Genomic DNA, 26446 nt, shown 5'->3' with positions numbered 1-26446 from the left:
CGATCGTCATGGCTCACGTCACGAGAGCCTCGTGAGGTTTGCCCCGCCTTGATATCTCCGCTCCTCGTGAGCCTGCCTGACTAGAACACTCCTGAGGAGGTCTTGTGTCGTCCTCCTCGCGAGGGTCTTGGATGCCTTGTTGATGAAGATGGGATGTACGGCCTGCTGGCTTAGCCACGCCGCGGGCCGCAGGCAGGCAAGTCTGGGGACCCCCGTTCCCAGAACGCCCACAGTAGCCCCCGGGCCCAAGGTGCGCTCGGGCTTGGCTTCGCGGCGAAGCCAAGGGTCAAGTACGGAGCACCGTGGGCCCCAAAAGCCTGCGGCCTCGGTTGATGCGTGGCGGTTGATTGGACGTGGGCGTCTCTGCTTCCCCACGCTGCCTCGGCAACTGCTCGACTTGACAAGTCCCTGCGACATGCAAGGAAAACCATCATTACCTGCGATTGTGGGAGGCGCCGGTTGGCCTTCTCTTGCTATAAATGGGGAGGGGGCGGAGCCCCCGTTGCCCATCTCTTCCTTGCTCGCTTGCTTCTTCCTCCTTGCTCCATTGCTGGCTGTGCCACCGATGGCGCCACGAAGGAAGTTCCCTACCGCCGAGAAGGGAAAGGCCCCTCGCGAGGGACCCGGCTCCCCGGCGCCCAAGCGCGGATGCGGCCGTCCACGCAAACACGCCGCGACCCCCGCCATGGCCCACAGTCGTAGTGGTGCCATGGCATGCGGAGGGGGTCGTCCCAGCCATGGTGGTCCAGTTGACGAGGGGAGGCGTGCTATGGTGGCGTGGCCCCCGCGTTCGCGCCTTCACACGGCGGAGGTGTCGCCGAAGTTTGTCGTCTGGTCGGAGAACCCGGCCGGCAACTAGCTCCAACTCCCGCGCTTCTTCGCTGGCGAACTGCCGGCCTCTGGTCCAGGCGGACTCTGGTTGCAGGCGGATGGTTGCTGTAGCAAGGCCTCTTGGGTTGCGCTCAAGACTTCCGCCGCGGGAAACATAGCCCTGGCCCGCGGCTGGCAGACGTTCGCCCGCGCGCGTGGCCTGGGCAAGCGGTGCACCCTCCACTTCAAGTACAAGGTGGATCGACCCTCTATGTGAGGGTGTTTGGGGAAGATGGTCGCCGCGCCGGGTGCTGCCCCGAGGCGAACGACGGTGAGGAGGTGCTCGGCCTTGGTGACGGTTGCGACGAGGATGAGGGCGAGCCTGCCCTCGGCGGCGACCATGTCTCGTCCAGCTACGGCGGCTCTTCCTCCGGCGAAAGCTCCAGCAGTGGCGGCTACGACCAGCCACCGCGCCCGCTTTGAAGGCGGCAGTGGGTCATCTCGTCGCTGCGCCTCCGTGAAGCGCGAGGAAGGATCCGGCTAGGCTCGGGGTGCCGCTAGGGGCCTGCCTCCGCGGATCGCTCCAACGCTACTTTTGTTTTACTCCTTTTCCTGCATCAAGAACGAAACCAGTATGGCCCCAGGGGGGCGTGTACCGAACTATGGTTCCTCGATTATTGCACTATGTGTGTTGTTCCCGTGCCGTGTCGTTATTTTGCGCAAAGATAACTTAACCTGGTATATTCAGGACGCCCCCTTCCTCACGAGGTGTTCATTTCCTCGTGTCCATCTTGCCTTGGCATCCTGCATTTGCTCAGGGACTACGAAAATTCGTTAGGAAGTGTGTTCAAAGATTTGCCATTCACCCAGGCCCTGACCTGGTGCTTTGTATTGCGGTACCCGAGGGGCACGGACTAGGAGAGGTGCGCCAGCTTTTGGGCTCGAACGAGGGTGGCTCGCGAGAAGGCAGAGATGAGAAAAATGCTCGCGAGGGCACCTGCCTAGCCCCCTCGTGAGGTATGCGAGAGAGCGAACACGAGCAAACCCGAGCCGGAAAAATGCGGTGAGAGGCGAGGGAACCAAATCAGCAAGGAACGCCAAAAGCAAACTTCGATTAAGGAAAAGCGAGCCAACTACAAAAAGCAAATGAAAAGCCGCGTCCGGCACCTAATCTAGTCTTCAAGTCTTCTCACCAGCGCGGAGCTAAGTGCTGCCACTAGGCATGGGCGGGGGCCCTAGGGCCTGAGGCCGGCGCTCCTGAGACTCCGGGGCGTGTACAGCCCCAACTCATTATTACGTGAGAGTGTCACGGGCGGCGATTCTTCACAGGCACCGGGCCTTCTTCACATGCTCTGGGCCTTGCTTCATGGGTAGAACTTCCGGAGGTGCTGGATGTTCCAGGCGTTTTGGACAGGTACCCCGTCTTGTGTCTCGAGGCGCACGGCGCCAGGCCTAGAGATGTGGACGACCCTGAACGGGCCCTCCCACATTGGTCAAAGCTTATGCAGCCCTTCCCTGGAGAGGACCCGCCTCAGGAATAGGTCACCTGTCTCGAGTGTCCTGGATCGGATGTTGCGGCAGTGGTATCGCCACAGCGCTTGCTGGTACCTCGCCACCCTCAGTGCAGCTTCGCGACGACGTTCTTCCCCGAGCACGAGATCGATCCCCCGCGTGGCGTCCTGCTGCGTTTCATCGAACGCCAGGACCCGTGCGGAGGCTTGACCTCGTGAGGAAGGACTGCTTCAGCTCCATAGACGAGGAAGAATGGAGTCTCGCCCGTTGGTTTGGTGGCGGTGGTGCGGATGGACCACAGCACGGACTGGAGCTCGTCGTGCCAGCCCCTGCCGCAGGCCTCCAGCTTCTTCTTGAAGGTCCTGGTCTTGAGGCCCCTCAGGACCTCCACGTTAGCGCGTTCGGCCTGACCATTACTCCTGGGGTGGGCCACTGAAGCGTAGCAGATCTGCGTTCCAAGGTTAGCACAGTAGGTTTTCAAGAGGTTGCTAGTAAACTGTGAACCGTTATCTGTGATGATACGGTTGGGGACCCCGAAGCGGCTCACGAGGCCCTTGATGAACTTGAGAGCAGAGCCGGCTGGGATGGTACGGACGGCTTCCACTTCCGCCCACTTGGTGAACTTGTTGATGGCGACGTAGAGATAGCGGTAACCCCCTAGCGCCCGAGGGAATGGGCCTAAGATGTCCAGCCCCCAGACCACGAACGGTCATCTGAGCGGGATGGTTTGGAGGCCCTGAGCAGGCTGATGGATTTTCTTGGCGTGGAATTGGCAAGCTTCGCAGGACTTCACCAGCTCGGCTGCGTCGTTGAGTGCTGTAGGCCAGTAGAATCCACTGCGGAACACCTTGCCGACGAGGGTCCGTGACGACGAGTGGTGTCCGCAGTCCCCGCCGTGTATGTCAATCAGCAACTCCCTTCCTTGATCACTGGAGATGCAGCGCACCGTGACATCGTTCGGTCTTTTCCTGTATAACTCGCCGTCTTGGATACAATATGTCGTGGCTTGCCGGGCCACGCGCTCCGCGTCCTCTTCCTTCTCCGGCAGCGTCCCGTGCGTCAGGTACTCCTTGAATTCCTTGGTCCAGCATTCCCCCTAGGGCTCGAGTGCCAAGACCAGCCGAGCTCCTGAGGTCGGGCCGCAGGCTAGGGCTCCCGTGACCGGAGGCTGTGGGAGCTCCTCCCGAGGCTGAGTCGTGCTTGAAAGAGGTGGTGTAGCTGATGGCTTGAAGAGCCGCTCCTCAAAGACACCGGGCTCTTGCGGTTGCCGCTTGGATGCTCTCCTGGCGATGTCGTCGGCTTCCTTGTTGGTGCCCTGGGGCACGTGCTGCAGCTCCAGGCCCGAGAACTATTTTTCCATCTTGCGCACCTCCGCAAGGTAGGCCTCCATATGCTCGTCCTTCGGATCGTACACCTTGTTGGAGAAGTTGACGAGGAGTTGCGAGTCGCCTCCGACGGTAAGGCGCTTCACCCCTAGAGCTGCCGCAGCCTTCAGGCCAGCTATGAGGCCTTCGTATTCTGCACTATTGTTGGAGACCTTCTCGCCGTGCTGAAAGCAGAGTTGCACGGCGTAGTAGAGCTTGTCCTGAGTGGGCGAGATGAGCACTGCTCCAGCCCTCGCGCCCTGGTGCGCGAAGGCGCCATTGAAATACATGACCCAGCCGTCTGGAGCCTCGCTCCCTGGGGAGGTGGACCGGTCTTCTCCTTCCTCAAGTGTCGGGGCATCCGTCCATTCTGCCACAAAGTGAGCGAGCGCAGCCCCCTTGATGACCCTGGTAGTGCTGAACTCCAACTGGAATGCTTGCAACTCGATGTTCCACTCAGCGACCCTTCCGGCTGAGTTAGGGCTCCTGAGCACCCTCTCCAATGGGTAGGCCGAGACGACCTTGATGGGGTGGCCCTGGAAGTAGTGTCACAGCTTGCGTGATGCCACCAAGAGTGCGAGCAGGAGTTTCTGGGGCATGGGGTAGCGTGCCCTCGCGTCCTGCAGTACGGTGCTGACGAAGTACACCGGGTGTTCGATGAGGGCTGGCACACGGTCGAGGCTCGGGCCCTGCGGAGATTGGCGCATATCCTGAGGTGGAGGGGTTCCTGAGACCTGCCTGTCCTCAGGAGCTTCTGCGACGTTGCCCTGCCGAGCTTGGTCTTCCACCGCTGATGCCTTTGCTGCGCCTTCCTGACACTGCGCCACTTCAGCTCCGGCTTGGCGCAGCGCGCCCTTGGCTTGGCGCTCCTCCCGAACCGCCACCAGCGTCGCGCTGGCGGAGTACGGGGTGGCGGCAAGGTAGAGTACCAGGGGCTCGAGAGGCCGTGGTGCCACCATCACCGGGGGGCTGGTAAGGTATTTCTTGAGGTCTCGGAAGGCCTGGTCGGCCTCCGGGGTCCACTCGAACGGTCCCTTCTTATTCATGAGCTTGAAGAAGGGTAAGGCGCGCTCTCCCAGTTTGGAGATGAAACGCCCTAATGCGGTCACCCGCCCTGCTAGCTTTTGCATCTCTTTGAGGGTCTGTGGTGGGCTCATGTCCTCGATGGCCTTGATCTTCTCCGAGTTCGCCTCGATCCCTCTGTGGGATACGAGAAATCCCAGCAGCTTGCCGGAGGGGACGCCGAACACGCACTTCTCCTGGTTAAGCCTCAAGTTCACCTGGCGCAGGATCTCGAAGGTCTCCTCCAAGTCTTGAATCAATGTCCTCGCCTCGCGAGACTTTACCACTATGTCGTCGACGTGGGCCTCTGTGTTTCTCCCGAGCTGCCGCCCCAGGGCGATGTGCATCAACCGCTGAAAGGTCGCGCCTGCGTTGCGCAGCCCGAAGGGCATGCAGGTGTAGCAGTACACCCCACATGGTGTCAAGAAAGCTGTCTTCTCCACATCTTCCACCGCCATCTTGATTTGATGATACCCTGAGAACACATCCAGGAAGCACAGCAAGTCGCACTCGGCAGTGGAGTCGGGGTGGTCCTCTGAGCCTAAGGTGAGGTCGGCCTCTGGCGCAGCCCAACCCGGCGGAGCCCCCGGGCGCTTGGAGGTGGCCCCGATCTGACGGAGGAACGGCTTGACATGGCGGCCTGAAGGCGGTGCTTGAGAGCCGCCCAGCAGGGCCGCAACTGCGCGGTGCGCCGGCACCGCGTAGCGGGCGGTGAAGAGGTCATGGAGCTCCCCCCAGGAGGCCACCGTGGATCCCAGGAGGTTGAGCAGCCAGGCGTGTGGCTCGCCGGCAAGGGCCATGGGGAACCAGTTGGCCATGATCTTGTCATTGCCTCCGGCTTCGAGGACATCCTCCTCGTACGCCAGCAGGAACGGCATCGGGTCTACCGCGCCGTCGTAACACGGTGGCATCTCTGGCTTAAACTTGGTTGGCCACCGCACTCGCCGTAGGGCGGGGGCCAGGGCTCGGTACCCAGACACCCTGCTGTCGATGTCGGCCGCAGAGGTGGATGGCGGGGCACCTGCCATGGGGGCGAAGTGCGGTGGCGCGGGGCGCAGGTTGGTGGAGAGGAGCTCCGGCACACCCCTACCTGGCACGCCAAATGTCGGATGTGGGGTTCCGGTAAACCCTTAAGGTTCGAACACTGGGGTGCACGCGAATTCTTTCCCTCCTATCGATCTATGCCCTAGCTCGCTAAGATCTCGCGGACGAACTCGACGAACTCATGACACAGAAAGACACGAGATTTATACTGGTTCGGGCCACCGTTGTGGTGTAATACCCTACTCCAGTGTGGTGGTGGTGGATTGCCTCTTGGGCTGATGATGAACAGTACAAAGGGAAGAACAGCCTCCTGAGGTTGAGGTGTTCTTGTGCTTGGTGACTTAGCGGGTGAGAGTTGGATGAACTGCTCGATCCCCCCTACTGTGGTGGCTAGCTCTACTTATATAGGCCCTGGTCCTCTTCCCAAATATTGAGCGGGAAGGGAGCCAACAATGGCGGGCAAATTTGAAGGGGGCAGCTAGTACAAGCTATCCTGACAAAAGTGGTCTTCGCCTGCAAAAGGCTCTGGTGGTGACGCCGTCTTGGGCTCCACGATGACCTCCGTCTTGCCGTCCTCCTGGTCTTGGTCTCGTTGCACCAATATAGCAACCTTTGCCTGATGCCTCGGTACTCCTCGCCTGCGCTGGCTTCCTTAGCACCAAAGAGGAAACAAGGACGCTGCGCGCTCTGGTGCCCGCCTGGTGTCGATCGTCATGGCTCACGTCACGAGAGCCTCGTGAGGTTTGCCCTACCTTGATATCTCCGCTCCTCGTGAGCCTGCCTGACTAGGCCACTCCTGAGGAGGTCTTGCATCATCTGCCTCGCGAGGCTTGGCCCCTCGCGAGGGTCTTGGATGCCTTGTTGATGAAGATGGGCCGTACGGCCTGCTGGCTTAGCCACGCCGCGGGCCGCAGGCAGGCAAGTCTGGGGACCCCCATTCCCAGAATGCCGACAAAAAAGCGCATAGTTATGAGAATATCTAGGCATGATCATGTATATAGGCATCACGTCCGCGACAAGTAGACCGAAACGATTCTGCATCTACTACTATTACTCCACACATCGACCGCTATCCAGCATGCATCTAGAGTATTAAGTTCATAAGAACGAAGTAACGCATTAGGCAAGATGACATGATGTAGAGGGATAAACTCAAGCAATATGATATAAACCCCATCTTTTTATCCTCGATGGCAACAATACAATATGTGCCTTGCTGCCCCTACTGTCACTAGGAAAGGACACCGCAAGATTGAACCCAAAGCTAAGCACTTCTCCCATTGCAAGAAAGATCAATCTAGTAGGCCAAACCAAACTGATAATTTGAAGAGACTTGCAAAGATATCAAATCATACATATAAGAATTCAGAGAAGAACCAAATATTGTTCATAGATAATCTTGATCATAAACCCACAATTCATCGGATCCCGACAAACACACCGCAAAAAGAATTACATCGAATAGATCTCCAAGAGAATCGAGGAGAACTTTGTATTGAGATCCAAAGAGAGAGAAGAAGCCATCTAGCTAACAACTATGGACCCGAAGGTCTGTGGTAAACTACTCACACATCATCGGAGAGGCTATGGTGTTGATGTAGAAGCCCGCCGTGATCGATTCCCCCTCCGGTGGAGCGCGGGAAAAGGCCCCAAGATGGGATCTCACAGGTACAGAAGCTTGCGGCGGTGGAAATAGGGTTTCGTCATGCTCTCTGATGTTTTAGGCGAAAGAAGTAGGTCGGTGGAGCCACGAGGGGCCCATGAGGGTGGGGGGCGCGCCTCCCTGCCTCGTGGCCGCCTCATTGCTTCCTTGACGTCCACTCCAAGTCTCCTGGATCACGTTTGTTCCAAAAATTAACACTCCCGAAGGTTTCATTCCGTTTGGATTCCGTTTAATATTCCTTTTCTGCGAAACACTAAAATAGGCACAAAAAAACAGCAATTTGCACTGGGCCTTTGGTTAGTAGGTTAGTCCCAAAATAATATAAAAGTGTATAATAAAGCCCATTAAACATCCAAAACAGATAATATAATAGCGTGGAACAATAAAAAATTATAGATACGTTGGAGACGTATCAAGCATCCCCAAGCTTAACTCCTTCTCGTCCTCGAGTAGGTAAATGATAAAAACAGAATTTTTGATGTGGAATGCTTCCTAACATAATCTTCAATGTAATTTTATTTCTTGTGGCATGAATGTTCAGATCCGAAAGATTCAAGATAAAAGTGTAATATTGACATAAAAATAATAATACTTCAAGCATACTAACTAAGCAGTCATGTCTTCTCAAAATAACATGGCCAAAGAATGTTCATCCCTACAAAATCATATAGTTTGGTCATGCTCCATTTTTGTCACACAAGAATGCTCTCATCATGCACAACCCCGATGACAAGCCAAGCAATTGTTTCATACTTTAGTAATCTCAAACTTTTTCAACCTTCACGCAATACATGAGCGTGAGCCATGGATATAGCACGATGGGTGGAATAGAATATGATGATGGGGGTTATGTGGAGAAGACAAAAAAGGAGAAAGTCTCACATTGACGCGGCTAATCAACGGGCTAGGGAGATGCCCATCAATTGATGTCAATGCAAGGAGTAGGGATTGCCATGCAACGGATGCACTAGAGCTATAAATGTATGAAAGCTCAACAAAAGAAACTAAGTGGGTGTGCATCCAACTTGCTTGCTCACGAAGACCTAGGGCATTTGAGGAAGCCCATTGTTGGAATATACAAGCCAAGTTCTATAATGAAAAATTCCCACTAGTATATGAAAGTGACAAACTAAGAGACTCTCTATTATGAAGATCATGGTGCTACTTTGAAACACAAGTGTGGAAAAGGATAATAACAATGTCCCTTTTATTTTTTATTTTTTTGGGCCTTTTTATTGCCTTTCTTCTCTTTTTTCTTTTTTTCTTTTTTTGGGACAATGCTCTAATAATGATGATCATCACACTTCTATTTATTTACAACTCAAAGATTACAACTCGATACTTAGAACAAAATATGACTCTACATGGATGCCTCCGGCGGTGTACCGGGATGGGCAATGAATCAAGAGTGACATGTATGAAAAATTATGCATGGTGGCTTTGCCACAAATACGATGATCATGCAAGGCAATATGACAATGATGAAGCGTGTCATAATAAATGAAACGGTGGGAAGTTGCACGGCAATATATCTCGGAATGGTTATGGAAATGCCATATTAGGTAGGTATGGTGGCTGTTTTGAGGAAGATATAAGGAGGTTTATGTGTGATAGAGCGTATCATATCACGGGGTTTGGATGCACCGGCGAAGTTTGCACCAACTCTCAAGGTGAGAAAGGGCAATGCACGGTACCAAAGAGGCTAGCAATGATGGAAGGGTGAGAGTGCGTTTAATCCATGGACTCAACATTAGTCATAAAGAACTCACATACTTATTGCAAAAATCTACAAGTCATCAAAAACCAAGCATTGCGCGCATGCTCCGAGGGGGATAGATTGGTAGGAAAAGACCGTCGCTCGTCCCCGACCGCCACTCATAAGGATGACAATCAAAGAACACCTCATGTTTCAAATTTGTTACACAACGGTTACCATACGTGCATGTTACGGGACTTGCCAACTTCAACGCAAGTATTTCTCAAATTCACAATTACTCAACTAGCACAACTTTAATATCACCATCTTCATATCTCAAAACAATCATCAAGAATCAAACTTCTCATAGTATTCAATGCACTCTATATGAATGTTTTTATTATATCCATCTTGGATGCCTATCATATTAGGACTAATTTTATAGCCAAAGCAAATTACCATGTTGTTTTAAAGGACTCTCAAAATAATATAAGTGAAGCATGAGAGATAAATAATTTCTATAAAATAAAACCACCACCGTGCTCTAAAAAGATATAAGTGAAGCACTAGAGCAAAATTATCTAGCTCAAAAGATATAAGTGAAGCACATAGAGTATTCTAATAAATTCCGACTCATGTGTGTCTCTCCCAAAAGGTGTGTACAGCAAGGATGATTGTGGTAAACTAAAAAGCAAATACTCAAATCATACAAGACACTCCAAGCAAAACACATATCATGTGGTGAATAAAAATATAGCATCAAGTAAAGTTACCGATAGACGATGACGGAAGAGGGGATGCCTTCCGGGGCATACCCAAGCTTAGGCTTTTGGTTGTCCTTGAATTTTACCTTGGGGTGCCTTGGGCATCCCCAAGCTTAGGGTCTTGCCACTCCTTGTTCCATAATCCATCAAATCTTTACCCAAAAACTTGAAAACTTCACAACACAAAACTCAACAGAAAATCTCATGAGCTCCGTTAGCGAAATAAAACAAAACCACCACTTTAAGGTACTGTAATGAACTCATTCTTTATTTATATTGGTGTTAAATCTACTGTATTCCAACTTCTCTATGGTTCATACCCCCCGATACTAGCCATAGATTCATCAAAATAAGCAAACAACACACGAAAAACAGAATCTGTCAAAAACAGAACAGTCTGTAGTAATCGGTATCAAACGCAAACTTTCTGTAACTCAAAAATTCTACCAAACTAGGAAGACCTAAATAATTTGTTTATTGATCTACTGCAATTGGAATCAGTATTTTATCATGTTCTGGTGATTTTTAACAATTGTTTTCATGAGCAGAAAGTTTCTGACTTTTTCAGCAAGATCAAATAACTATCATCCAAGAAGATCCTATAGGTTTTACTTGGCACAAACACTAATTAAAACATAAAATCACATCTAACCAGAGGCTAGATCAATTATTTATTACTAAACAGAAATAAAAAGCAAGAAACAAAAATAAAATTGGGTTGCCTCCCAACAAGCGCTATCGTTTAACGCCCCTAGCTTGGCATAAAGGCAAGACTAGATCTAGGTATTATCATCTTTGGTTTTCAAATTTTTAGCGAAGTCATGCTCGAATCCGGGAGGTTCTTTGCGTTTCCCTTCATATTTGGAAATTTTTAGATCTAATGAATCCAACCACTTATTGTAAAGGGTGATCAACATATTCATGCGCTGAAGATTTCCACTAACACTTTTAAGAGGTTCAAGAGACTTTTGTAAAATTTTCGTTACTTCGCAAATCTTCTCAAAAACTTGTGTCTCTTCCTGGGTATGATGTGGCCCCTTTTGTTGAGGTAGTGTTCCCACTATCCCCTCTATAATTTCAAGCGCAGTACTGGGATCAATTTCGATAAAATTTCCTTTGGCAACGCAATCCAAGAGTTGTCTATGGGACATATTTAGTCCAACATAAAAATTGCGAAGTAAAATTCTGAAATTCACCTCTAAGGTGCAACTACGATAAGATTCCATCATCCTAAACCAAGCATCTTTTAAGTTTTCTCCTTGCCTTTGTTTGAAGTGTAGAACTTCAAACTCGGGAGACAAAGGAGCAGATAAAGGACTGGCCATGACGACGAAACAAACGATCTAACACCCGAGCACACAAGAAGCAAGTGAATAGAGACGAACGAAAAAAGAGGGCGAATAAACAGCAAAGGTGAAGTGGGGGAGAGGAAAACGAGGGGCAAATGGCAAATAATGTAATGCGAGGGATAAGGGTTTGTGATGGGTACTTGGTATGTCTTGACTTGTGCGTAGATCTCCCCGGCAACGTTGCCAGAAATGGCTAGTTGCTGGGAGATCAAATCTTGACTTGACTTGGTGTACACCTCCCCGGCAACGGCGCCAGAAATCCTACTTGCTACCTCTTGAGCATGCGTTGGTTTTCCCTTGAAGAGGAAAGGGTGATGCAGCAAAGTAGTGTAACTATTTCCCTCAGTTTTTGAGAACCAAGGTATCAATCCAGTAGGAGGCTACATGCAAGTCGCCTTGTACCTACACAAACAAATAAGAATCTTGCAACCAACACGATAAAGGGGTTGTCAATCCCTTCACGGCCACTTGCAAAAGTGAGATCTGATAGAGATAATAAGATAAATATTTTTGGTATTTTTATGATATAGATTGGAAAGTAAAGATTGCAAAATAAAATAGGACGGAAACTTATATGATGGAAAGTAGACCCGGGGGCCATAGGTTTCACTAGTGGCTTCTCTCAAGATAGCATAATCTACGGTGGGTGAACAAATTACTGTCGAGCAATTGATAGAAAAGTGCATAGTTATGAGAATATCTAGGCATGATCATGTATATGGGCATCACGTCCGCGACAAGTAGACCGAAACGATTCTGCATCTACTACTATTACTCCACACATCGACCGCTATCCAGCATTGTGACATCCCTGTATTAAGCTACAGTAATCCTCTAACTAATAATGCCAGGTCATCATAATGAATTTTGCTAAACCTCACTCGTTCCGAACCGAGTTCAATTTCAAACTTAAATAACAAGTCAAATTACAAATTCATCAAACTGAGATTTAAAAATGTTCAAAAGGTAGTAGATATTCACTAACTAATTATAGAGCATCAATCAACACCTTTTTGTTCTCAGGCATCCTGAGTCTGGGGTATCCTGACACCAATCAGATCTGAATCTCGGTCAGATATGATGGTTGGAGTATATTTTAAAGAGTTATAACATTGGTCCTTATATGACCCGGTAAGGTGATGTCATGCCTAGCACACCTGGCCCAAGGACCTATTGTTATAGTTTCCTTTTTCGCAAGGTTAGCTGTTCTTCCATGAGAAAATTGTAAGACCTATTCTACAAGTTGTTCCTGATGGATCCTTTGTGTATCCAAAGTCTGATCTTCACCTGAAGACCATGCCAATGCTATCTCGAAGCATGTCTATGGTACTCCGATTTTCAACAAGAACATTTGAAGCCCAATGCTAAATGTTTCCTGCTCAATTATCCAAACACCACTGTATGGGTAATGTCATGAAATTTCTCTCCCCTTACCTAAAGAGTTTTCTACATTATATCCTGTCATGGATATCATGCTCTGCTTGTCCTTCCGAATGATATACCCTTGAAATATGTGTTTAAACACACTTTCCTTTCCATTGTTTTGTTTAATCTGATAATCATATTTTCCTTTCCATTTGTTGGGTTAACGTTTCTTGTGATCTATATGATCTAAGGAGTAATATTCTCCTACTTATGTAAACACCTTGGTGTACAATTCTGCCAGCAAGACCCTGTTACTATTGTTGAGGACATTCCGGTAACCACCGATGGACGAGAACTTTGCCTATTGGTCCGCCTTGTTCAACGAGCAGGAAGATGATTCTCTTCGTCCCTCGCCCTTGGTACCGACGTTGTTGCCGACATAACTGACAGGCTATCCACTGACATGTGTTGCCAACATGGTCATACAAGACGTCACCGCCCTTCCTACTTTTAACCCACATGGTGGGCCCATAACCCACAGTTCCACAGGATCGAAACCTGACTCTCCTATACACCCCGTTGTCGAAGTTATTCCTCGTGCTTGACTGCGTATGTGATTCACGGGCCACCTGCCTAGTGATCTATTCTGGTACCAGACGCAATACTTTCCCATTGCTCTGAACCCCTGTCACATTTCGTATCAGACAACGAAGGATTGTCTATGCGCTTGAAACTTCTATTTTGCACCTTCTTACTTTGCTCTCGATAATGTCTTAAGTTCAAATCGAGAGTTACTTTCCGCCACCTTCCCTGATGTTATCTACCAGATAAGCAACACTGTAGCGACCCGTTCTTCCAGAATACCCCCTTATCCTTCATAAGTACGATGGAGTTCCCGAAGAAAGGATGCCTACTTCATCTTGATGACCCGAAGCAGAGAAATGAAGACATCAACGTAATGGATCAACCTCTTCAAGAAGAGCAACTAATACCGATAAAACTCGTTAGAATTTCGTAACCAGAACTTTCCCCTTACCCCCCCCCCTCTTAAATCTCGGGACGAGATTTCTTGTAGTAGAGGAGATTTGTGACATCCCTGTATTAAGCTACAGTAATCCTCTGACTAATAATGCCAGGTCATCATAATGAATTTTGCTAAACCTCACTCGTTCCGAACCGAGTTCAATTTCAAACTTAAATAACAAGTCAAATTACAAATTCATCAAACTGAGATTTAAAAATGTTCAAAAGGTAGTAGATATTCACTAACTAATTATAGAGCATCAATCAACATATTGTAAATAACTATGTGCCTCTAATTTCATTAAAACGGGAGCCAGCTACAATTAAATTAACCATTTACGGTTGAACAAATATTTATACTATTCAAAAATATTTGAAACTTTTTGTGCAACCTAATAATATTGCTTAGTATTTATGTCTGAAGTTTCCTACTAAACAAAACTCATTTGGTAGCAAAATAGTATAAACAGTAGCTAAGTGTATAACAAAAAAAAGATTAAAACTGAAATTGCCCTGTGCACTTTTGGCCCACTATGAACAAGAGCTAGCTAGCCTACTATGCCTTACTAGATGACCCGGTTGCGCCAATGGCGCAAGAAGAGAATTAGAAAGAATGTTAGTAGTGAGTAAGTAGGAGATGTAACTGAAAATATAATGCTATGTGGATTGTATTGCATCATGTATTAACCACAAATCATCAAATCAATACCAGAGAACCAAATAATGTCACCACCTCTGTACTAAGAACCAACATTTTAGCATAAAGAGTATCACAGGAGTGTTTACTTGCACATCAGGAGTAGCACAATTACAACTAAAGAGGCATTTTCCTCACTGCTATCCCTGAGCCCTTCACAGGGAAAGTTCCAAGCCTCGCAACAAGGAGGGTTCCAAGCCTCGCAACTTCTTCCTCCAGCTCTGCACATGACCCTCAGTTACAAACCTCGTCCCCCAGCTATGATTATTTAAGATGAAATCAACCTTGAATTCTGAAATCTACCGGATGACAGACAAAAGCAATACCACCAAACCTTATTCTTATTGGACGAGCACAAGATTTATGAGAAGATAACACACAAAAAATCCTATTTGGTTTCTGGATGCATGCACTTCCTGGATTGTGCACATCAAAGCATGGAAGAACATTCCTAGGAGAGCCATTGCAGCAAAACGAAGTAAACCAAAAATCAAAAAAGAGAAGTGAGTTTGTATCATGTAATTTAGCAATTTATCAGCTCATATCAGCATTTATTTTCCAGAGACCAAAGAAAATGACAGAAGTTTACATATTCTTTCCTATACCTTTCTACCAGAATGCTCTCTATTTACGAGCGCCAGACAGACTATTTCCACTTGGCGGCTAGCCACTTGGCAGCAGGTTGGACACAGCAATCCTCGCCGCGAGCTGCAAAAGAACCACACACGCACATACGTCAGGCCAGGAGACACGAACACGGGCGCCGTGAGGGGGGAACGGAATGGACCGGAAGGGGAGAGACAGATCGAAAGAGGGAGCGTACGGAGGCATAGTCAGGCTGGGAGGCGGTGAGCGCGGCGGCGGTCTCGGCGGCGAGCTCGTCGAGCTGGCTGGTGGTGACGCCCATGTATACCCTGACGCAGACCTTCTACGCAGACTCCACTGCAGCAACCATATACAAAAAGAAAACACAACGCCAGCGAAGCCCGTGGTAAATTAGGACCAATGCTTCAGCAAGCAATTATTAAGCATGCATGGCAATAAAACACAAGTCCTTCAAGGATGACTATAATGTATTAACACAATACAAATTCAGTTTCAATCAATGAAGAAGCCTATGCCTACTTAATTTTGTCACAATATGTAACCAGAAGTAGTTGATTTAGTGGACAATAAAATATACAACACACTCACCCTTCTGACAAAAGAAACTGTTCTCTAGGAGGGACTCTTCTTTGGAAGTAACATTGATGTACATGAAAGAGAAGTGTAATGATCTTTAGCAGAAAAGGTACATGATAAAAAAATTATGAGCTCAATTTCAGTGTATATAGAATACTTCAAAAAATTATGAGCACGATTTCAGTGTATATAGAATACTTTAAACAGTTGAGTTATATATACGATGAGAATCAATCAACGCAATCTCTCTAGGGGTGCTATAGCTGCTGCTCTACCTGTTTTTCATAACATAGAGCTTAGATCTTTTTTTGTCAATGCCTATCGATTCACAACTTTTGACAAGCCTAAGGATCGTCGCCAAGGCAACATTCAAATGCATGCGGGCAGAGACTGACAACTAACACTTATATAAGCCCAAATGTCACCATTACATTATCTATGACTTTTCATACTGCTAAAAGCCTAAAACTGCATGAACTATGAAGATAATGTATATGATATGCCCAAACTACATGATATGGAGTTCTGTGAATATCCAATGCAACCCTGCAAGCGTTTTAAGGAACAAGAGTTAGATCCAAATGATAGAATTTGATAAGGGATCTTACACCCCTCAAGTAACTCATTTATATGGTTTTCAAAATCGTGGGGTATTTCTAAAATACAATCAGTTAAAGCAGCTCACATGCATCAATAACATCTCTGTGTTGGCATCCCTAGATAATAACATGGACAAAGAAAAGCTATTTTTCATACAATGATGTAGAAGTTCTTATGAGAGGAGGCCACAACAAGATTAGGCGTCTACTGATCCCTCATTGCCTGAAATAAATAGAAGAGGGAACTATGTGTGAAGCTCACCTTGATGTGTTGGAATCAGATGCGCTCATTGTAGCTCGACCAAGCTGCGCCCATGGTCTTCAATGGCGCTCCCACTGCCTGTACAACCTACTATAGGTTAGAACACGACAGGTGCATGGAGGAGACAAGGACAAAGGTTGGCAACATATCAAGCACAACCAAATAAGCAAGCTCACATTAACAAAGCAAAAAATGCTTTTCACCATACTTCTCTCCTAGACTTGTCCTCATATCTTATTTCTTGATTATACGCAGAACATCAACACAAATCATGTCATCAAAATACATGACCATGTTCACAAGAGCGAGAAATCACCTTTGTTCGCTAGATTCCCCTTCTTCCCTTCTCTTCTTTCCCAGGTTTGCAGATACACATTTTAGAAAGCCCATATATTAGTCAATCAAAATCAGAGTGCCGGAGGAAGCAGAAGGCAAAGAAAAATAACGCATGATTTTCCTCTTTAGGCCATGCATCTCTGAGGTGAGCTGCAGCGCCTGAATCTGCGCTCATCATCCATCCATCTGTGTATGCAGAGGTGGAGCGCAGCCTCCCTTGCCCGAGCCCCAGCCTCCTCTCTGTTTTGTTTTGCTTTGATATATTGTAGAACCTTCTACATATATGACAATATCCAGTATGCACATAAGAAACACTGCGTTAGGGTTTCCGGCCTCCATTTCGGAGGTGCGGCGCTTCGGCCACTCCGCTCGCTTTCTCTCTCCCACTCCCTCACCCTCTCCTTCCCCACCTCCTCTGGTGAGATCCTTCGCGGAGGTGGTGGTGATGGGATCCAAGCAAGACCGCCGGGGGGAGAAGCCGCCCATGGAGCCGCCGCGGGATCGCAACATCGGGGGGGCCGACGAAGAGCGCGGATGGGGTCCGCCCCCCGCCTGGTGGATCAAGGAGCAAGAGCGTAAGAAGAAGAAGAAGGAAGAGTACAAGAAGCGCGGCCTCGAGCTCAAGCGCAAGGGGCAGCAGTCCGCTGCGGGTGGCGACCGCGTCGGCGACCCCTCTGTGAAGAAACAGAAGTTCAAGCCTGCGGGGGCGGCGGCTCCCAAACCGCCCCAACCGCCCAGATCTGAGGCACCTGGCTCGTCCAAGGGCACGGAGGAGGAGCCGATCCCCATCGAAGAAGCCGACGGCCCGGAGTGCTTCAAATGTGGTCGCACGGGCCACTTCCAGAACCTCTGCACTTTCAAGCCGCTGTGTGTGGTGTGCACCAACGAGGGGCACACTTCGGCGCAGTGCCCGACCCGCGGCAAGCCCCTGCTCCTCCAAACCATGGGCCACGCCATCTCTGGAGAGGGCTTCTTCTGCCTCCAGTTCCCAGAAGAGACGTCGGAGGAGCCGCAGATTCTGAGGGAGGCCAATACGGCGGTGCTCTCCATGCCTTCCGACGCGCTCACGCAAGAGATCCTAGAAGTGGAGCTGCCGCACCTCTTTGAGGGAGCCTGGGACTGGCAGATCTCTCCTATCCAAGGCGGCGAGTTCATGGTGGTGTTCCCAGATCCCGCAATGCTCAGGATGGCTACGCGGAGCGGCAAGCTCTTCCTCTCCCTCAACAACCTCATGGTGGACATCCGTGATGCGGTCCTCGACGCGCCCAAGGGTCTGGCCATGCCGGAGGTGTGGGTCAAGCTGGGTGGCGTCCCACCCAAGCACCGCCGCTCCGACCGTCTCATGGCGGCTACCACTATGCTTGGCCGTCCCCTGTTGGTCGAGGAGGAGTCTTTGATCCGTCCGGGGCCGGTCCGCATGCGTTTCGCCTGCCGCAATCCAAGAAAGCTCTGTGGTCAGGTCCAGATTTGGTTCAACGGCGAAGGCTTCAACATCTCCATCGAGCCCGAACTTCCCCCGGAGCAACTAGCGGCACCAGCCCTCCCTTCCCCCAATCCCCCTCCCCCCAACCGTGGCCAGGACCCGGATGGGCCGGGGCGTGACGGTGACAAGGACCTTGATGCTAGTATGGAGGACGACTCCATCGACACGGCGGCGTGGGAGAAGTTGGGCATCACCAACAAAGGAGGGGCGGCGGACCGTGTGCAGATGCCTATGATGGAGCAGCCTCTGGTGGGGGGTCCGTGGAGCTGGAGCTCTCGATCCCAAACCAGTACGGCTCCAACCTGGGGTCCGTCACGTCCCCTCCGGCGAGGAAGGCGGCTGCGGTGGTTTCGGACATGATGGTGGAGCCGCAGGCCGATGCCCGCACCCCTGGCGTGGTGTCGGTAGACTCGCTGCCTCTCACCCCGCGTTCCCCGACCCAAGGCGGCCGCAGCAGCAACAAGCTTGGTGCGGTGAAGTAGCTCAAGAAGGTGGCGGTCCGCAAGGTCACCGCAGAGGCCGGGCGTGCAGCGGAGCTCTTAGGAGCGCCGGCGACGCCGCGCCAGGCGGTGATGGCTCTGGCGGTGCCTGTCCCCGGCCCGCTCGCTCAGGAGGCGACCAAGACGGCGTCCTTCCCGAAGGCCAAGCGTTCCAAGGCCGTGGTGGAGGGGCAGGCGGCCCCTGTGCGGGTCAGCGCTCGGGCCAAGGGTGCCAAAGGGAACCTTCCGTCACTCCAACGCGCCCAACTCCTACAAGCACAGAAGAACCTCGAAACCTCAGGTAATCCCTTGCCTCGTTTTACGATTCTCGAGTCCTTTTCGGATGATCATTTGAGCGAGGTCTTGGGAGAGAGTGGGGTTGAACCGATGGGTGAGGGAGGGATGCGCGAACTCATCTCACTGGTGCGTGCGAAGGAGATGGCGCAGGCGGCGCTGGCAGCGGCGGCTGCTCAACACGCGGATCGTCTGGCACTTGAGGCTGAGCCCTCGACGTCGCTAGCGACCCGGCCCGAAGGGGAGGCAGCAACAGGGGTTGCTGCTCCTTCCTCACCTCGCTGCGGCAAGGTGAGGCGTGTGGCCAAGGCGATCACCTCAAGGGGGGTGCGCCTGCGTAACCGCGTCATCTAGATGCGTGCGCTTCTTTGGAACATCCGTGGCTTCGGCCATGCAGGTCGGCGCACCCAACTTAAAGAATATATTAGGAAAGAAGCCATTGATATCGTTGGTCTCCAGGAAACGATTAGATCAGAGTTTAGACACCATGATATCCTAGCCATAGATCCCCTTGAGCGCTTTGTTTGGCACCATAAGCCGGCAACGGGCCATTCGGGGGATGCTGCTCGGGTTCTGCAGCGCCACATTCGAGGTGCTGACCTGGGAGGTCGGCATCTTCTTCATTGCTGCCAACATCCGCGTGCGAGCGTCGCTCCGCGAGCTCGTGATCGTGCAAGTCTATGGACCAGCAGATCACTCACGCTCGGCTGAGTTTGGGAGAACTTGAAGCCAAGGTGAGGGAGGTTTCGGTAGCCCAACTCCCGTTAATGGTGGGAGGTGATTTTAACCTGATTCGGTCAGGAGCAGACAAAAACAACGATAATATCAATTGGCCAAGGGTGGCTATGTTCAACAATGTTGTTGCATCTATGGCACTTAGGGAAGTGGCCAGAACTGGGGCAAGGTATACTTGGACTAACAAGCAACTAGCCCCGGTGCGATCCGTCTTGGATCGGGTCTTCATGTCTCCAGACTGGGAAGTGGTGTTTCCACTCTGCTCGCTCCTTGCAGAAACCAGGATTGGTTCGGACCATGTGCCCCTCATCTTATCCTCAGGGGAGGACAGGATTCGCCGCAGCCCGCGGTTCTTCTTCGAAACCGCGTGGTTTGAGGTCCCAGATTTCGACTCCATCTTTAGGGAGAGATGGTTGCGAAGCGTCCAACTCGCAGGCCAGCAACGCGGCCCTTTGGAGTTTTGGATTGCTGTCGGGGGCCGCCTCCGCGCAAGCCTAAAGGGATGGGGCGCGAACCAGGGGAGTGCTGACAAGATCCTCAGGGAGAGGCTTCTTGCTGAAATATCCGTACTTGACAACCAAGCGGACACTCGTCCTTTCTCAGAGCAAGAATGGGCGCATCGATACGCCTTGGAAGGGCAAGTCGAAGCTTTGCTGCGGTCAGAGGAGGAATATTGGAGGCGCAGGGGCGGCCTCAAGTGGACGCTCAAAGGAGACGCGAACACTCAGTATTTCCACGCGTACGCGAACGGCAGACGCAGGAAATGCTCAATTCTTAGGTTGCAGTCGGAGCAGGGGCTTCTTCTACAACATTCGGAAATCACCCAACATATTTACGACTTCTACATAAGTCTGATGGGGACCGACGAGGCACAACAAGCGCGTCTCAGCACGGATGTGTGGCTCCCGTACCAAAAGGTACTACTTAGTGAGAACGAAGAGTTGGGGCTCGCGTTTCTCCCTAAGGAGATTGACGACGCTCTCCTAAGCATGAGAGCAGACACGGCTCCGGGGCCGGACGGGTGGCCGGTGGCGATGTTTAAGCACTTTTGGCCATTGCTGCGCGATCCCATATACGAGGTGTGTAATGGCTTCATGCGTGGCTTCGTGGATATTGCTAGGTTAAACTATGGCGTTCTATCGCTAATCCCAAAAGTGCCAGGGGCGGACAACATACGCCAGTACAGACCTATCGCGCTTATCAACGTTCCGTTTAAAATCTGCGCCAAAAGTTGTGCCACTCGGCTCTCGCCGATCGCCCATCGCACCATTAGTCGTGCCCAGTCGGCGTTCATTCGGGGTAGAAACATTCTGGAGGGACCTCTAGCGCTGCAAGAGACCCTTCATGAGCTTAAGCGCACACACGAACCTGCGATCCTCCTTAAACTAGACTTTGAGAAGGCCTACGACCGAGTTAATTGGGACTTCCTCAGGCAGATCCTCACCAGTCGAGGATTCTCGCCGTTATGGGTGCACCGAGTCATGCAGCTGGTCTCGGGGGGGCAAACTGCGGTCTCGATGAATGAAGAAGTAGGGCACTTCTTCAGGAACAAGCGTGGCTTACGCCAAGGCGACCCCATGTCGCCGCTCTTGTTCAACTTCGTCGCTGACGCGTTGGCAGCTATGCTGCGGAAAGCAACGGAGGCAGGCCACATAAAAGGGGTGTTGGGACACCTCATCCCAGGGGGGATTTCGCACCTGCAATATGCAGACGATACGCTACTGCTGTTCCAGCCCGACCTCCATAGTGTGGCTACGATCAAAGCCTTACTGATTAGCTTCGAGCTTATGTCAGGGCTTAAGATCAACTTTCACAAGTGTGAAGTGATGCCCATGGGATTGGTGGCGGATGATGGTAGACGTATCGCGGACCTGCTCAATTGCAAACTTGGCAATATGCCGTTTACCTACCTAGGTCTCCCGTTGGATGCCAAACGCATCAAGATCGACGGGTGGGCTCCGCTATGGACCAAGGTGGGAGAGCGGGTCTGTCCGTGGAGGGGGAAGTTCCTCTCCTCTGCAGCTAGGCTGGTGCTCACGAATGCGAGCCTCTCCTCGCTGCCGCAATTTGCAATGGGTCTGTTCCTCCTGGCGGAAGGGGTACACGCCAAGATGGACACACCGCGGTCCCGTTTCTTTTGGGAAGGCTCGGGACCAAAACGCAAGTACCACATGGTTAAGTGGGCTGCAGTGTGCCGTCCCAAGGATCTGGGAGGGCTTGGGATCACAAACACCAGAATCCAGAACATTGCACTCTTGTGCAAATGGATTTGGAAACTCTCGCAGGGAGCGACGGGTCTATGGGTTGATCTGCTGCGGGCCAAGTATTTCCCGAATGGGAATTTTTTCGAGGGCATGGCGAGGGGATCTCCTTTCTGGAATGATCTCCAAGCGGTCCGGCCAGCTTTCGCTCAGGGAGCCAAGTTCTCCATTGGTAATGGACGCTCGGCTCGCTTCTGGCTAGACCACTGGGTGGGAGCCCAACCCCTCTGGGTCGATTTCCAGAACCTGTATACTCTGGCTGTCAACCCGGAGATCACAGTTGCCACGGCGCTTGCCTCTTCCCCTCCGGCATTACATTTCCGGAGAGAGTTATCGCAAGTAGAACAAACACACCTAACGGAATTGCTTGATACCATTGCGCCGGTCTTGCTGTCGTCGACGGCGGACACAGTCACCTGGGCTCTCACCCCGTCTGGCAAGTTTTCGGTCAAGTCTCTTTACCGTAAGCTATGCCAGGGCCCATCCTTCCAGATGCCAAAGGGCTTGTGGAACGCGCGCCTTCCGCTTAAGATCAAGGTGTTTTTCTGGCAACTGTTCCACAATAGACTGCCCACTTCGGCTAACGTCGCCAAACGCAATGGGCCGTCGACCGGCCTGTGTGCGATATGTAACGTCCTGGAGGACGCGACCCATGTTTTTTTCCGATGTCCTCTGGCACGTTTTGCTTGGAGCGCCGTTCGTGCAGCGGCCAACTCCTCCTGGGATCCCCGGTCAGCGTCTGACCTCGCTACCATAGTAGGCTCGTTTCACGGTGGCAACAACCGAGTACTCTGGAGCTGTTTCGGCGCCTTGACCTGGGCAGTCTGGCTCACTAGGAACAAACTAGCTATCGAGGGTATCTTCCCATCTCACCCTGCTAACATAATCTACAAATGCAACCTTCTTCTGCAGCAGTGGAGTCCGTTGGCGAAGCGCAAGGGTGCTGAAAAACTGAAACTCGCCCAAGATCGCCTTCGTCAGATCTACGTTTTGGCTAGGGAGCCATCTGCCACCTCTGCGCCGTGAAGTGGCCCTTTTGTCTTGCGAGCGAGCCTGCGTGCTCTATGCTCTGCCTCCGGGCCTGTATTTTGCCTTGCTGCGTGCTATTGCTGGCCTGGTCTAGACTTGTGCGCCTTCGCGCCATCGTGGTCTGAGCCTCCGTGCTCTGGTTCGAAACTTATGTTTGAGCCTCCGTGCTCGTGTTCGAGGTCCTAACATTGTCTGTTACGGTGCCTATGTCGTGGGCTTTATTAAATTAAAGCCGGACGCTCCTAGCGTCTTCGTTCTAAAAAAAAAATATGCACATAAAAGAAGCGGTTCATCTGAATTGGTGAACATATATTTAAGAACCCTGTGAAATAATGAGCCATTAAGCAAACAACAAAATCAGTATCTACAAATACAGACAAGGCGGCCGACAATCCAAACAAAAGGTTTACCTGATCGAGCAGAATTTCATTGACAAATTCCAAAAACAAAAATAGTCAGCACTGCGTCGTTGCAACAAAATCCTGCGAGATAGAAATAAAATTGGAACCACTATAAGAACAAATTAGCTCATGAACACATCATCAGACAGGATAGGGCAAATACTGCCAATACAAAGTACAGAGAAAACAGAAGAGGCAAAAAGAGAGGAGCACCTCGGCAAGATTTTGGAGGAAGACGTCTTCGCGCTCCTTTAGTCGACGCCCTCGTCCAGTGTTGTCCCAAGGCTCTCCTAGTCTTGTTAAGTGTACTGTCTCTTGTCGCCGAGGTCAGTGCGCTTGACATGGCGCTGCGTGCTACTGCCTTCGCGTCCCAAGGCTCTCTTACTCTTGTTGTCCTCTCCCTCGAATGCAATGAACGACCGGTACATACACCATAGAAAAAATGTTAGCAACTGAATATATGACATATCCTTCATCAATTATTAAATAAAAATTGAAAATGAAGGTCATCTCATCATCTCATGGCCTTCTCTTCAATTTTTGCTTTTCAGAAAGGCTTTTCAGTGTCACAATTAACCAAATAAAGAAGCAACCAGCAGCAGGTAGTAGCAGTATAACACATAACAGCAACACAAGCAACCAGCAGCAGCAGAACCAGCACACACATCTAGCAGCACAAGTAGTAGCCATAGCTCACAAAGCAATTGCACAAACGCACAGTACATCACAAGCACAAAATCAAAGGGAGACAGAGAGAGGAAGCTATGTGCTTCCGCCATCTACTTAGACCAATAAGACATAATCACCTTAAAATTAGACTCTGTGTTTTCTCTGAAAGTTTACCTAAAAATAGTAAACTACATGATAGCAGACCATGCAGGTTAGCAAGCCTGTGTAAAGACATGATTGGTTACAAAACTACATCAGCGCATCGTATCTCTCGTCCTGGGCGGACATGAGGAACGCTTGCATCATCTCGAGCTAATTGTGATGAAGACCTCGTCACGCCGGACTCCAAGTTGCAGAGCCACCTCCTCAACCAGTGTGGATTTGGCGTGGCAATGCACTGCATCCAACACAGACTTGCCAACGCTTACCTTTTTCTTCTTCCGTCTATTTAACATATTTCTCTTCGTATCCAGCTTGCAAAGAGAAGTGTGTTATAACTGTTTCTGTAACATTTGAACAAATCAAAGCAAGTGTTCAGTTTATTTTTCACCATCTGTTCATTGGATCCTACTCTAGTTTTAAGGAGTTTGTAAAGTATGAATCATATTCAACCAATAACATGTCGCGTATATATAATAACATCTTAGCCAACAATGCCTTGAAGGAGAGCAATATGTCAATATATCTATGATAGATGAGGAATGCAAATAATTTTCCCATACATCAGACCTAAAAAGTTTAAATCTATGATTAATGAGCAAATCAAATTCCAACAAGTATGCAATGATGCAATGGCCAGGAGCTAATTTCATCAATAATTCTAATATACTTCTGTAAAGAAAGAAGCTCATCAATATTGTATTTTGCTTCCCGCAGTCGTTCACTCCAGAAGTTAAGGTCCCAGCGTGCCAGATCATTGGCTTCTGCAGAACCAAAATCTTACAGAGGCTTTTAGATCTTCCATATCTGCATTAAGAAAAGCAACAATTAAGACATCTGTTTATTCCATCCTAGTTCCTAGCCTTCATAAAAGAAAATATGAGAACAACAATTGATGAAGGAGATATAATGCTGATGGATAGGCCAAATGACCACGGCATGCCGGTTGCTTGTATACAGCCGCGGGCCGCCGATCCGGCGCGCACCCCAACGACCGTGCGTGTGTCTGATCCAGCGTCGTGCTTACGTCAAAGGTCCGCCGGGCTGACCGGCGCTCCCCACGCCACGGGTACCAAAAACAGCCATCTCAGGATGGCTATCCACCTCTATTCCCCGTGCTTTGCTGCTGCGTGTGTCTGCTCGTGCTTGTTTTGTGTATTTATGTTGGATTGCTACTGCTGGGCGCTGGGTGCTAGTCTGCTTATGGTCTTATGGTGACCTCCGCCGCCATTCCACATCAACAATCTCCACCTTCAGGTCAGGATTTTCACAACTATACCTCGGGTGAGTAACAAGAATTACTATTTGCATATGTAAACAGCAAGAGGTGCTCTGCCAGATTCTGAAGCACATATATTACAGCAGCATGCATTGGTTTGGGCATATATAAACAATGATCACCTAGTCTACTGGATCCTAGAATCAAGAATTAGTAAGAAGCTAAGAAAACTGAACAATGTGATTCCCAGGAGGCAACACATATTTTTTGTCTCCCTCAAAACCAGTTAGCATATCAAACACAGTAGACTGTATCTACTCTTGCAGAAAAATGAGAAGAGATTGAATAGTAATATTCTGGTACCTCTAGGCTCATCCTTCTGAGGAAACATTGCAAAAGATCCAATGAAATGACAACCTCCCAAACGTCGTCTCGGACATGGACTGGTCCTGAACCTGCACAACACAAGCATAATTTCAGGTTGTCTTTTTTAGAGCACACAAGAACAGAAGCAAACAAGACAACAAATCCATGGATAGCGCTCTAAAATAAGTGATGCATCGGTCGAGCCACCGCCGGGACGCCTGGATCTCCTCTTCATCCTCCAGATCCCGCATCTCTCCTCTTCCTCCGGGTCCGGGGCTGGCTTGCGCGGGGGAGGAGAGAGATGTCTGGGGCGAGGAGAGAGAAGGGGCTGGCGGTGCGGGAGAGGAGACGAGTGAGAGGGACGAGAGGAGACGGACGAGGTGCGGGGTGGCTCGAGGCGGGGGAGCGGAGGCTCCATGGCGGCAGCTGGCTCGAGGCGGGGGAGGGGCGGAGACAGCGTCGGCAGCAGCGAGCATGGAGAAGGGGAGAAGGGGGCGCGGCGGCTACGGCAGGAGGGGAAACGGGTTAGGTCTGTGGCTGCCCGCTCGCTCGCTTTTTTCTCCCGCGCTCGCTCGCTTCTCTCCTCGCGTGCGTGATGCCACGCTCGCTTTGCCGACACTATT

The 26446-nt window shown here is 50.4% G+C and overlaps 1 long non-coding RNA gene across 15 annotated transcripts; it reads right to left on the bottom strand.

Moving 5' to 3' along the window:
- Nucleotides 1-14275: 14275 nt before the first annotated feature.
- LOC109766188 (uncharacterized) lies at nt 14276-26417 on the bottom strand. 15 transcript variants are annotated; one of them, XR_006668998.2, is made up of 8 exons: nt 25821-26417; nt 23624-25045; nt 23420-23491; nt 16393-16470; nt 15173-16077; nt 14955-15057; nt 14684-14800; nt 14276-14570 (listed from the first exon to the last, which is right to left on the bottom strand). It is a non-coding gene; the product is annotated as an uncharacterized lncRNA (long non-coding RNA). The 15 variants fall into 15 exon arrangements; XR_005766950.3 differs by lacking the exons at nt 14276-14570; nt 14684-14800 and adding exons at nt 16569-16632; nt 16709-16740 and having other exon boundaries at nt 14858-15057; nt 16393-16479; XR_005766949.3 differs by lacking the exons at nt 14276-14570; nt 14684-14800 and adding exons at nt 16569-16632; nt 16709-16740 and having other exon boundaries at nt 14858-15057.
- Nucleotides 26418-26446: the final 29 nt, after the last annotated feature.

The sequence above is a fragment of the Aegilops tauschii genome, chromosome 1 (genome assembly GCF_002575655.3).
Source record: "Aegilops tauschii subsp. strangulata cultivar AL8/78 chromosome 1, Aet v6.0, whole genome shotgun sequence".
Taxonomy (NCBI): domain Eukaryota; kingdom Viridiplantae; phylum Streptophyta; class Magnoliopsida; order Poales; family Poaceae; genus Aegilops; species Aegilops tauschii.
This window is presented reverse-complemented; position numbering and strand designations above follow the sequence as displayed.